At 38.0% G+C, this 8,964-nt stretch overlaps 1 long non-coding RNA gene across 1 annotated transcript in view; it reads left to right on the top strand.

The window, feature by feature from the left end:
* The first annotated feature begins 2,466 nt into the window (after positions 1-2,466).
* The window catches only part of LOC125692021 (uncharacterized), a 60,537-nt gene continuing 54,039 nt past the window's right edge, over positions 2,467-8,964 (top strand). The window contains exon 1 of the long non-coding RNA XR_007376412.1: positions 2,467-2,960. This is a non-coding gene — a long non-coding RNA (uncharacterized LOC125692021). The remainder of the gene's footprint in view (positions 2,961-8,964) is intronic.

The raw sequence follows: 8,964 nt of genomic DNA, 5'->3' as shown, positions 1-8,964 counted from the left end.
TGGTCCTTTTCAACCCAGGCCATTCTATGATTCTATGCTTCTGTGATTGTGCTGTGTCTCTAATTTGGAAATGAGGCGAGTGTTACTTGGAAAGCTTGAGTCGTTTGGCAGGGGGCCAACATAAGTTAAGGGTGTATGGAGGAAGACTCATGCTTGGGTATAAGAAATATTGATTTACAGAAGGCAGGGATGTGGAAATCAGACATGCAGTACACAGTAACTATGGTTTGATGGTTCTTACATCGATTTGATTGGTAAACCCATTTTAGATTAGTTTATTCATACTTTTTTCCAGTGTACAAAAGATGAGAATTAATTACCTTTATTTGCAGGAGATATGTGTTTGATCAGAGAATAGAGAAATTTTTTTCAATATGAGAGTAAAAAAGCTTACTACTTAATCTGGCTTTGGAATCTCGTTCAGTGCAGATTATTATAAAACACAGATTACACAGGATACCCCTACTGCCACTACAGTGAAAAGAAGGTTGTGATAGAGCGTCTGCAGCTCCCAAATAATGCAACAGAAAGCTAGCTCTACTTATGAATAACTTGCAAGTGGAAAAAAAAAATGGAGAAATCACCTCAAAAATTCTGAAAGAATAAATGCAGCCATTTCCAACATTGCTTTACAGATTTGAAGACAGTAAAAATTCATTTTCCCACTTCTCATATGTCCTTTTCAGACAGAACTCATGAAATCAGAACTCCCAGGAGAGGCTTATTCTGGCTGTCACGGATGCTTATTATTATCTGTCCTAGAGCAGCCTGATAATTTAAACGTGTTTCAGTATTGATCATGCTAAGTAATTTGTGCTCTGATTGTTCAGTTTCATACATACATACATTTCCTGAAGCATTCTATTTTAAGCCACACCCTGCAAAAGGTATTAACTGTGTTCATTTTCTCACACAGTGATGATTGCTGTTACCTAAATAGAATCTAATGACAGGATTTATTCAGAGGTTATAGTGTAACCGTAGAGTAAATCCAGATCTACAGAACTTCGATAAGAACTGCTAAGTATTGCTGAATTTCCTTATAACAGGCGTGTGTGGTAAAATACACACACTGAAAGAAAGTGACTGTTACATTCTCATCATTGTCTCAGTGCAGACTGTTAGTTAATGATTGCTCACAACAGCAAACGAGCAAAAATTCAGAAGTGGAGATAGGAAATATATCTACTATGCAGTTAAGGGATCAGCAGCTTTTTTGCAATTTTTACAAGCTTTAGTACTGACTTGTTTCGTGCAAATTGTGACAAGTAGTTTACATAGATCTACTAGAACTTGCTTTAAATTAGCAAAACCTATCTGGAAGCAAGAAACAAAACAGATTTGACAGTTTTCAAACATACATAGATGAGTTTTATACACTAATTCTGATGAAACTTTGTATGGGAACTGTTGATCATGGCCTGAACCTCTGATTGACCACCTGAGGCAAGCAATGAATCAGCTGTGGGAGCACAGGTGAAGGCAGTTCTGCTGTGTAATTAGAAGGGCTGGAGCCTGGCTGCACCTCTCCTAGATCTCCTTTAAGTGCTGACTGGCACTGAGTACAGTTTTCTTTCTGTAGGTTACTCCTTGTGGAGTTTATTGGGAGCCTACAACATTGGTGAGCATTTTTCACTTATTTTCTTTCTGCTGTGGTAATCCTACTCAGCCTAACTTCTGTACACTTGTTGAATGTACAGACTGGATATCAGCAGCACTATGAATTCTTGTGCCTTTAAGCACTTGCTGCTAGTATAGGATGCCCCTGAGGAGTGAAAGCGTGGTACTCGTTACATTCAGTGTGCTTCCTATTACTGATTTCAGTAAGGCCTGAATTTAACTTTTTCTTCCTTTAGTTTGGCTTCTTTCAGCTAAGATCTTTGGTTTGCCTATGTTATTCAATTCAGTTGGAATGGAATTAAGTATGGGAAAGAGATTATTAAACATTTTGTAGGAAGAGATTTAGTGATTGACTCTTCATAATAGTTGATTGATTTAGATGCTAAAATGACCCACCAGCACCTGTCTTGAAATAGTGTATTTGTCATTTAATGGAAGCAAGGCTCAGAAGTCATTGTTCAGGCCATTACTATTTCTTTTGCATCTGCTTCTGTTTTCTACTCCCATTCTACTGGAACGTGCTAGAAACACTCATTAATAGCCAGTGTGTTTTCCTCTCTGCAATGGTCATACTTGTTAATGAAACTAGAAAGAATATTGTGTGCGAGGCATATAACACGTACGTTCATATTGTATATGAAGCAGGGTGAGAAAGTACTGAAGGATCCAGGGTGTTACTGACAATTTTTTGTCTTTATTTAGCCAGACTGTAGCAGGTGTGCTCACTGCTGGTCCATTCCACAGCCTTGCTCCAGTTAACCTGTTATCACCCTCTTTTCCACTTTTTGCTGGACACTTTTTCTTTTTGCAATACAAAGGGTGTTTTGAATAAGAAGCAACAGAAGAATGTTTGCTAGGTTTGTGCTATCAAAAGTGCTTCCAGGAAAGGAACATAATTCCTGAAATCTGTGGCTGGTGGGGAACCATTTTGCACAGCTGTAGCTTTAATAAGTGAAATGCCAAGGCTCATTTTAGTGAACTACTTTGCACGTATCAGGTATATCTAGCAGCAGGTTTTTTTTACCTGTTTTAAACTAAAAGGAAAAAATATTCTGAAGGGACCTTTAATTTAAAATTTAAAGCAAGCTGACTATTGCATTTTGTAGCTCCCACCAGCAGAAAAACTGAAAGCTGAACAGTATTCTATGGGGCTGCTGAATCACGGCCTGAACCTCTGATTAATCAGCTGAGGAGAGCACTGAGTCAGCCACAGGAGCACAGGTGAAGGCAATTTGTTTGCTCCACCTCTCCTAGATCCATTTAAGAGCTGACTGCTGGTGGGGAAGGATCTCTTCTGGAGAGCTACTCCACTGGAGTTTGTTACGTGAGCCCAGGATAGGGTGAGTATTCTCTTTTCCTTACTCTAGTATCGTAATTACATCACACACACTCCTGGATATACTATAGCATCTGTATATTCATTGATTGTATAGGTATAAATTAGGTAGGTAAATGCAGAGATACGTAAGTCACATTGAGAACTTTCTGCATTTCACATGCTCTGATTAACTCAGTTATGGAATATATGTAGATTGTCATGAACTTACTAAGGAGATTGCTTCCTGGCCACTTGTTAATTTTTTTTTTTTTAAGTTGACTGTAGGACATGGACTTTGACTGCCTTAATGAATCGTATTCAACAGCAGATATTGCCAGGGAGGATACTGTATCTCAGTTATTGCACTCCAGCTGAAGGAAATACCTCAGATCTCTAGGAAAATGAGCAGTGTGGTGGTATAGAGTGCTACTTGCTGTACAGAACTGCAGAAGCTGCCAGTGAAGGTGCAGTTACATAGTCAGTAGAACCCTAAAGGTTATGCTTTACTCCACTTCTGGAAAATCTTGGGTTCTGAGAAAGATAATCAGGGAAATCATGGTGAGCATCTGAAAAAGCCTCTGTCCCAACAGAGCACCCTATGTAAGTCAGGAATGCATCAGTGTTCTCTCTTGTCGCTGTTTCCATGCTGTTAGTCACGCAGAGATTTGCAGTTAGCAAATCTGACTCAAACTATGTAGAAGAGGCAAATATGTTTATTCAGTAAGTGGCTGTAGCAGGGTTTCAGATCCAGAGCTGCTGAAATCGGCTAAGTTTAGCATAGCAGTAAACTACAGTGCTCTTAGCACTATCAAACAGTAAATAGTGGTAGATACAGTACTCTGAGCATGAATTACCAAGAGTAAAGCAGGTATTGTTTTATAGAAATATACATACACCAACATTATTTCTTCCTCGTTTATAATATTTGGCAAAATTCTAGTTTGTGCACAGTTTGTTAGTAGAGAAATTACTTCTAAAGTTAGTTAGGCATATTTTTTCAGTGAATATAATTACACAATTGTGCAGTGTACTAAGTTTGCAAAATGTCCGAAGCCAGTGAAAAATTAGCCTCAGGTTTTTGTTCATCCCAAGTAAGCATAGATCTGGTGCCTGCGAGCGATGTGAAATGAAAATCTTTCTCTGAATAACATAAAGGAAAAAATAATCTTCCATCCTTTAGTACGCATTTGCAATTTTAGCAGCAGATGGCTCAGGTACGGCAGGGTCTGGGTGTATGAATAGCAATATTGTTATTGATCCATCAGCCTCATTACACCTAGGCAGGCTATCTGTGCCCTATTACAGGCATCTTATTGTAACCTGAGAATGTTTTGATTGAGATATATTATCCTGGCTTTAATTAAGTATGTTTTAAGATGGGATTTTTGTGGGGATGATGACATCGCAAATTCTGATCTTACAGTGATTAGAGGGAGAGTGAATTCATCACTACTGCATTTTGAATCCTAGCAACTTCAGACACTCATGTTACTCAAAAATCTGGATTTGTGTTTTTTTTATCTGCATATTGAATTTCAAGACTAACTGTAGACCTTGTTGATAGAGAAATTATCTGTAATCATTGGAAGGATTCCTACAAAAACAGTGACATTGCAAAATTTTATAGATATAAGACAAAGTATCAACTTTGGAGCCTGTATATTCAGTACTGGACAAATAAGTAGTTATGGCAAGCTTAATTTAGTAGCTGTACAGAAATGGAACCAAAGAAAGAGACCTATATAACTAGAGTTGGGGGTAGTATGCTTTTCAAAGAAGATGATGAATTTATTTTGTTTGAGTTTTGCATTTTACCTACAGTCAGGCAAGACTTAAAGCTGTGGGGAAAAAAAAAAGCTACTTTTTAAAAGGTAAATGATACTTTGATATGTTATTAAACTCTAAACAAGTGTATTACTGAAATAGTGGTAGTACTTTCGTGGAAGGAGCAGGCAACGATCAGCGCTTGGGTTTTGTAGTGACTGAAGATTCTGTGTTTGATTTTTGACATGCTTTTGCAGGAACTAGCAGTGTGCATGAAGAGCAACAAACACATTAGGAAGATAGAGAAAGATAAAGGTGGAGAGGTAGGGGGAGAGAATTCCTTATTTACTGCTTTATTCGGCCTCTGATTTTAGAAGTTTTTTTAATGTATTCACTGTTGCAGTTTATAGGGGTCTTGGGTGGAGACGCATCATTTTAAAAAGCCATTTAGGCGTTTAAGACCTTAAGTCGCAGACGGTTTGTGTGCTGCTGAGATGAGATTTATTAATATAAACTTGGCACATCTTCAGCAATGTACAGTTTTTTCCCTGGGGAATCCAAATTGATTTCTTCCCAGTGGGCTCCTGATGAGTTTGTGTCATTGTATATAAGATGAAGAAACTTCATTCTGTTCATTTTAGGCTAATCAAGCAGGAGAGAAATATGATCACTTGGTTGCAGGCTGCTTAGTTATTTGTCAGGAAACTTAATTTGGTTTTAGAAATGATCGTGTTTCAGTGTCTGTCAGTATCTAGATCTGAGTTCTGTTTCACAGTTTTTACTAACGGCTTTTCTGGCTAGTACCACTGAGGAGCATGTCTTTTTTTCTTGTCTAAGCCAATAGAGGAAATCAAGCACTTCTGTAATTATAATTATGCTAATTATAAATATGATTGGCAACACAACTGGATTGCGTGTTAATGGGAAAAATAGTTGAAAATGTAACTTCAAATGGAAGTTACCCAGAACATCAATAGATGGCTTGGCATCTTTATTGGCCGCAGTGGTTTTGCTTCTCGGCAAGCTAGAGCTTTCAGTTTGGTGCTCTGTTAGTACCTTCTAAGGCAATAGGCCATGAATTCATGGCAAAATTGCAACCTATATGTCAATTGAACTGTCTGCTCTTCTCTTAATATCAGAGATGTGTAACCTGCAAAAATCCTGAATTGTGAATGCTGCTCTCACCTATTCAGATAATTTGCTTGCCCATACAAACATAGCAAATATCCATAAATGAGTAAAGGAAAGATAGCTTGAATTTGAAATGAAGGTAGAGTTGCTTTAATTTTTTGCCAGACCTGGAAGAGTTTGTCATGGTTAGCAGCAAAGCCCTTCAGTTACATGCATGTAAATCAGAGCAGTGTATTGTGTTGAAGAGGTTGTTTATGGCAAGCACAGTTGTCCACTTCTCATAATACAGCTTGAATCAGAAACTCGGGATGTGACTGTGCAAAGCTAATGAATGGCTTGTAGAAGAGAAAACAACTACTGCAAGCAAGGAAAGAAAAAAAAAACCTGTCCTTCCTGTCTTCCTGGCTCTAGAATCTTAAAACTTTCTTTCATTTCTGATTTAAATGCGCCATTATTGCATAGGTTAATGATGGGGATTCATAGATAAAATAAGTGAGATGTACTTGTGAATGGGGCCTAAAAAGGTCTTAGAAGAAAGTCATTAATTCTATGCCAGTATTGTAATCCCTGTCTGCTCTTCACCAAGGTGTTCATACTAGATTCAGGTATTCATTCATATTCATCAAGCAGTATGTTTTACAATGCTGTTCTCCTACTACAGCACTTCATTCTCTGTGGCAGAAGAACACGAGAAATTTTCTCCTACTTTCTCCTTTATTTTCCCAAGCTTGAGAAATGGAGCAGCATCCCTTCCTCTGCCCAGGGAGGTGCATTATATGTTGGTATGAGACTATGCTGCATGACTCAGATGCCACAGTTAGTCCTACCTCCTCAGAAGCCGGTGTTTGATGGCAGGATATGTTCTTCCAAGGACATAAATATTTTTCACAGAATCTTCAGTTTCCAGTCAGTAAGACATATTGGGTATGTTTTAATGACAGCTACAGACTTGAGGAAGCTGGCGCTAAGTATTTTGCAGCTATGTAGGTAATGCCAAAAAAACCCACAACATACAAAACCCTGAAGCTGAATGTCAAGTTAGAGGTAGATGTAATTGGGCCAAGTAGTAACTGAAGAAAGTGGATATAGCAGCAAGTCTTATAATACTGGAGTAGGCTTGGCTTTTACCACAAAAAAACTTCATTTGGACTCATAACTAAAAATATCACTGCTGTGTGTCTAGTCATTTCAGCTCAGAATGAGCCTTTAGTGGAAAATACGATCTTCCAAAATTCCCTTGTGTTTTTTAACCACACAGAATCCTGGAACCCTCAGAGGTGATGTGGATACATAGAACAATGCAAATTTTATGTAGTCACACAAAGTACATGACCAAAATGCGTTCCGAAGATAAATAATACAGATACAGATGTCCCCCTCTGCTAAGATGTAAGAAATCAAAAACGTGGTTCTAAAATGCAATGGGCAAAAGCTGTGTTTTCAATTTAAAGTGAGATCTGGGAGCATGTCAAGAATAAACGAAATGGTGAGATTAAGCAAGACTATGGGATAAATACTGTGGTTGAAATATAAAGGCTTCAGTGACAATGTCATATGCCTAAAGGCAAGAGTGAAGGACAGAAAAGATCAGGGTTATAAATAGTTTACATAAATTGAAGAAATAGGTCTAAGAACTCCAGAAGAGCATAAGATGAAATAGCAAAGAGTACAGAAAAGGCAGTGAGATTTAAGGAGTGAAGCAGACAAGATAATAAGCAACCAACAACCACAAAGTTGGAGGTCATTGAGGGGAGGGAAGACGATTGGAGCTGGAGGCTTGAAAGGCAGGCACAAGACAGAAGAAAATGGGAGATATTTTGAAGTAGAGTGAAATCATGCAAAGCAGCATTTACCATTAAAAACTAAAGATGAGTACAGACCAAAGTCATGAGTATTGCTTTGAAGTGCCCGAATGTTAGAAAAAATGTTAGAAAATGTAGAGAAGACCAGTGAGTTTCAGAATAAGAGCTCCTATCTGACCCAGTTCCTTGAAACCAACGCTGTCTTTATAAAACAGGAAAAACAAAATTGCGTGTTGAAGCAATCCTGAACTCAGCGTGTTTTGGCCCAAATATTGATGTAAGAATTCTCCTTTAAAAAGAAAATAAAAATTGTACCTTCAGCAGCTTTACAAACACAGCTGTTGGGCACAGGCCTCAATTATATGTAAGTTAGTAGATTGGTATCAGCTTGTGAAAGGATCATTGTAGGATTCCTGTTTTTCTTTTTTTCCCTTGAAGGTCTTTTAGTTCAGAGGAAAACCCAAGCAAACTGGTACTTTGATCTCAGATTGAAATCAGCTCAATACAGGTTTTCTTTCCTTGATGTCCTGGCATGATGGAATAGAAAAAGCTCACAATCTCTGAATCTTACATAGTAAGAGAATAATGAAATAGGAATTTTGTCCATTGGATTGGATATTTCTCTAAGTCTTGTACTTTTTTCTGAATGGTAGGTATGCTTTCTGTGGCGATTTCTGCACACCATCACTGCAGTTCAGTTGTGTGGACATACAGGTAGATTTTAGAAAAACAAGCAGCTTTTTCAAAATGTTCTTTTTCAGCTTCACAGTATTTCATCTTTGTGGTGGAATGCAGACTGGGCAAGTTAATGAGTATCACTACATCCTTATGAAATCATAGTAATAATCTTTCTTTACTATCCTGGAGGATAGCTCTTGCTAACCCTTGACAGGTTTGCTGCTGGTGGTATAACTGATGGTTATTTTGGTTTTGTAGCAGAAGCTAGGTTCTGCTTCATCATTCATGTACTTGTTAACCTAACTTCAGACCATTCCATAGAACAACTATTGAACTGTAGAAGGGGTCAAATTTTTGGAAGCTGTGTTTGGAACAGAGTCCAGTGCGCATGGTGTTCAAGGACATTGCTTCCTTTGCTTCATGAAATGACTGATGAAATTCTCTCAAAATAAAAAAATAATCTTTTAATAGAAATTTGAATTGGAAATGCAGGGAATTCTATAATAGAAGTATCTGAAAAGAAATGGTCTCTAATAACTGTTACTACAGTACATGCACATTTTCATCAGCAGCTGGAGCACCAGGGTCTCTTCAGGTGCTGCACAAGAAGATGAGCATGTCTCTTCACGGAACCCAAGTGAAACTAATGGA

This window comes from Lagopus muta, chromosome 4 (genome assembly GCF_023343835.1).
Source record: "Lagopus muta isolate bLagMut1 chromosome 4, bLagMut1 primary, whole genome shotgun sequence".
Classification (NCBI taxonomy): Eukaryota; Metazoa; Chordata; class Aves; order Galliformes; family Phasianidae; genus Lagopus; species Lagopus muta.
The sequence above is the reverse complement of the archived record's forward strand: the minus strand, read 5'-3'. Positions and strand labels throughout refer to the sequence as shown.